We start from the raw sequence: 4,711 nt of genomic DNA on the forward strand, positions 1-4,711 counted from the left end.
CAGTATATTTTATAGGACAGTATATTTTTGGATAGCTTTTTCACACGACTTTTACCTTTCAGGATAACATTTTTACCATCAACTGTTTCAATTTTATTTGCAATCATACAATGTTCCTTTTCTGCAACATTTCTATTCACTTGGTTTCTTTTCTTTAGGCCAGTCGAAACATTTTTCTCACCAGACTTATATCCTGCACAGCCACTACTGTAGATAAATTTTCTGTCCATCTCTGAATCTTGATGTGTTATATGACTTTCGGCTAGGAAAGTAGTTTCATTTCTTTCCTTCCCGTTGTTTTCTTCATAGTAAGAGTTGCCCTTTCAGTGCGATTGCACTTCTTGCAGTACTTACACGGAGGAAATTGTTTCCTTTTTTTCTAGCATTCTTTTTCATTGCGACCAAGTTTGTTACAAAAGTTGCATTTCTTTTTTCCCCTGTTGTTTCCTGATTTATTTATTCTTTTCTTCATGTTTATGTTTATTTTGTTTTTGATTTTTCCTCTTCTTCTTCTTCTTCTTCTTCTTGAAGACAGTTCTGAAAACAGGTTTTGGTTCCACTTGAGAGTTCTTCTATCTGGAGTGTTCGCTTCAATTTTTCCATGGTTCTGTCCTCTGGTCTTGACGAATCCCAAGCAGTACAAATGTTCATATATTCTTCTAGTAATGCAGCCATGAATTGTCTCATAATCATCGTATTATCACTGTTGCTTTTACTGATTCTATTTAATCTATGTGATATATTTGGTAGATTAGCAAAGCTATTGAGAATGTCTTTTAATTGTCATACGAGTCATACCTATAATTGCAGAACTTTGTTAACCATTTCGTTACGGTGGGCCCCGCCGCAGAACGAAACGCCGTGCCAAAGGTAGAGAAACATTACGTGAACGAAGTATTTAGCATTCAGGACCAATTTGAAAAGGAAAAATGAAAGAAAGAAGAAAATCAACAATCGTAATATCGCGTGTGAAAATTCTTTTCGAAAAGAGTTAAACGCTTGCAATCCTTTGCGAAGAAAGCTAAGCAGAACAATAGCACTGGTTTTAATTTTTCCCACTATTTTGGCAGTCGGTGACTATAGTCACCAGTTAGTTGTGTATAGCTGATGTCCCGTGACCGGTGACTATAGTCACCCATAGTAGCGAAAGGGTTAACGATTGATACTCTTGTTACTCAGTGTCTCTGCTAAAAACAGCAACAAGGGTGTCGTATGCTTTCATTGCTGAATCTCATAACAAAATGTGTGGTTTTGCATTAACCCATTTGCATCATTAACCCCTTCCCGTACCATTTAGCTCGACGAAACTTGGGCCCAAGTGGTATGCGTCGAAGCAGACCAGACCAGACTTATGCTCGAGAACGATGCCGAAATGTCGAAAATTTGGCACTCCATGGTAAAATTGACTGTAAACTAACACTTCTAAATAAAGCTACATGGAATTTGTTTCTATAGTGACCTAAAGCTATCAACTACCGAATCGGAAAAGAAAAGAATTCTAACACTAACAAAAGAATAACGAAATATAGCGCTACTTACTGGTACAAACCGAAATTACTTTCTTGCTAACCCAATATATCGCTTGGTCACAGTGAATCTCCAATTCCTTCCCACTTGATTTTTTTCTATGGTCAGTTTTTTCTATGGCTGCAGTCAATAGCATATGCCGTTCCAATACGAAATATGGAATATTGAAATGTTATTATTAAATTATTATTATAACTATTGACTGCGGAAAACTGCATAGAAAAAAATCCAAGTGGTGAGAAAACCGTGGTAACCAAGCAATAGGACCATAAGTGCCTCTCAAAAGGTTCTCTAAATCCATAAATCCATAAGTGTTCTGTAAATTACATGGTCTGTTGTAAATTGTAGACAGTTTGTAGGTAAGTTTCTAGATGAATTTCTAGTAATGCAACATTTACTCGAGATTAATCATGCAAATGTAATTTCGATTCTTAATAATAAACACAAGTTATTGTCACCCATTTGCAATTTTCTCTTCTTTGCTATTGCTTTGATATATAAAGTGCTATTTGAAAACTTAATTTTTTCAACATTTTTGAAAAGAATATATTTTTTTAAACTTCTTTTTTCGGAATTATATAGAACACAGAAAACACGGTAGCTTTTTTCTTTTAACACGTATTTCAACACCCAAATATGGGTGACGCTTTTCTTATTCAAGTTAAATAGGATTTTCAATTGGACTTTTAAAAGGAATTTCATTTTAGATAAAATGTTACATTATTCTATGTCGCATGGTATAGGTTAAAATATTGTAAACACATTTGAGGTGAGTTTGGACAATTTGAACAATAGGTCGTAGTTTTATGACATTTTTCCTCGCTTCTTTGCATTCAACACTTTGCCTATTCGTCTGGTAGAATAACGCGCACGCCCTTCTTATAACCTTGTCCTGCTGATTCTTACGAATCAGTGATGTCAAATCATGTGACATTTTCATTGTTTTGTTTTAGTGTTGTCGGGTATAGTATTTTCCGAGGGCAACCATTCGGTAACGAAAAGATTCCGAAATTTTCTTATTTCTATTTCTCTATTTGCAGCTCTCTGGTATACGATATGTATACCTGTGTTTTAAAGTATTTATTTATCAATATGCATACATAACGAAGTTAACCCTTTGCACTCGGCGATCTTTTAGCTACAGAAGTGTAGAAATTCACAAATTTTCTGGTATAAAACTGATATTATGTTTTTCAGCGGTAAATAGACAGTCGTATAATAATTAACACGTAGAATTATTTGATTTCGATATTTCGAATATTGTTATATTGTCTTAAATTTGATATATTAATTAATATGAGTGTTCAAAATTTCATGGCGACCGATAGTCGCCAATCGAGTGCAAAGGGTTAACCCTTTTAGTGCCAGCAGGCCCTCACTGTACTGGCGAAAAGTGCCAGAGCCGATATTTCGGCCCGCACCTTATAGCGCCTTACTATTCGCATTGCGAGAGATCTCTATCTCGAAATAAATTTATAATATCACAAATATATTTATTATAACATCATTTTGTTTCAGCAATTTTACCTATAACAATTACAATAGTGCAATATTAAATTGTGCAATATTACTTATTTTGTTAAAAAGTATATTGGAAATTGGAAGTATATACTTTGCAATAAACGGTTCTATATAAAGTTGTGATAAAAAGATGCTTATACCTTTGTTATTTATGTAACTTTCGATGAATATAGAAAAACTAGCATCACCGTTTCATTCTCTATTTTCTCCTTAATACGCTGCTTTTTCAATTATGTAAATATTGCTTTTTCTTTGGTTTTTATTATTTTTGGTTTTTTCGAAATCCTAGTAAAATCGTTAAATTCGGCCGGTTATCTTCGCATAAGCACCTCTTTTTCGCCCGGCACTAAAATGGTTAACACTACATTTACGGGACCCGTCAATTTGGTCAATTTGGTCAATTTGACGGATGGGTTGCTTCAATTATACGATATTAACAGATTTTATTAACTTGTATTAAGTCTGTTAATACTGCGATTGTTTTCAAATTAAACCCATCATTTTTTTTTTTTTTTTAATGAAAATATGTGGTTTTCTTTAGCCTAAATCTGACGGGTGTCCGTAGAAATAGGTATACAAAAAACCCCCGTAAACCTAGTGTTAAAGAGGCGTGTTTGACCCTTTCGCTACGGACGGATTCTCCGCCGCGGTACTCTCGCAGTACGGCGCGTCGCAACGAAACAGTGCACGGTGCATGCGACCGATCATCAGCGGTCGCGTCTACGCCTCATTGTAGCGCGTTGCTTGGCTGGTGCTTGCGATGAAAAAAATTGTTTCAAAACAGAGTATTTATAACTTATTAACTTGCACACCTTTAATTACTGAGGTGAAATGATATTGCACAACATAATAATAGTAGCAAAGCTATACAGCTTTAAAACGGGAGTGCTCAAATTATCGATGCTGTCTTGGCTTTGTAATATCTGTATCTTAAATATTTGTTGCTTTCCTGGGCATTTAAAATTTTCTTTGCATCTCTCAATGATAGGGGTTAAAAAAATAAACAATTTTTAAGGTAAGAAAGAACACCTTTATTACAAATTAGGTGATACTTTATAGATCCAAAAATACAAAAATAAATATATTTATAGCATTTCTTATTTTCTTTCAACTTCTTTATTTTTTATCAACCTATGTTCGATTACGCGGCATCTTTAGCGGGAGCGACTATAGTTAACTTATCTTAAATAAGTATCGGTATTTCATTTTTATAGATATTTCAATATTCGTGAACAGAATTTTACAAGAATTTTAGAAGAATTTCACGCAACTACTCGGACTCTCGTGACAACCATTGATAACTGCAGAGCTACCGAAGTGAGCAAGCGTTGCCAGATGAATGCGCAACTTATCATATGGAGTACGCCGATCACAGAGCCTTCGAGAGAATGCGGCGGGGTGAACGTGTTAAATATATGAAATTTAAGAAAAAGGAAGAGAAAATAATAAGAAAAAGAAAAGAGAATTGTGCCAACAACACGCGGAGTTCCCAAGCGGTCACCCATCTAAGTACTATCCGCGCCCAACGCAGCTTAACTTTGGTGATCGGACGAGAACCAGTGCTTTCTACGTAGTATGGTCGTTGGCGTATGTATTAATATTACGTGATTAATTCGATCGAAATGTCGAACACATGGATTCGCCAAAATGATACTGCAGGTTT

At 35.0% G+C, this 4,711-nt stretch overlaps 1 non-coding gene across 1 annotated transcript; it reads right to left on the bottom strand.

Moving 5' to 3' along the window:
* Window positions 1-4,516: 4,516 nt before the first annotated feature.
* LOC143221661 (5S ribosomal RNA) lies at window positions 4,517-4,635 on the bottom strand. Its single transcript, XR_013011817.1, has one exon. It is a non-coding gene; the product is annotated as a 5S ribosomal RNA (ribosomal RNA).
* Between the last annotated feature and the right edge of the window lie 76 nt (window positions 4,636-4,711).

Source organism: Lasioglossum baleicum, unplaced genomic scaffold, assembly GCF_051020765.1.
Source record: "Lasioglossum baleicum unplaced genomic scaffold, iyLasBale1 scaffold2898, whole genome shotgun sequence".
Lineage (NCBI taxonomy): Eukaryota > Metazoa > Arthropoda > Insecta > Hymenoptera > Halictidae > Lasioglossum > Lasioglossum baleicum.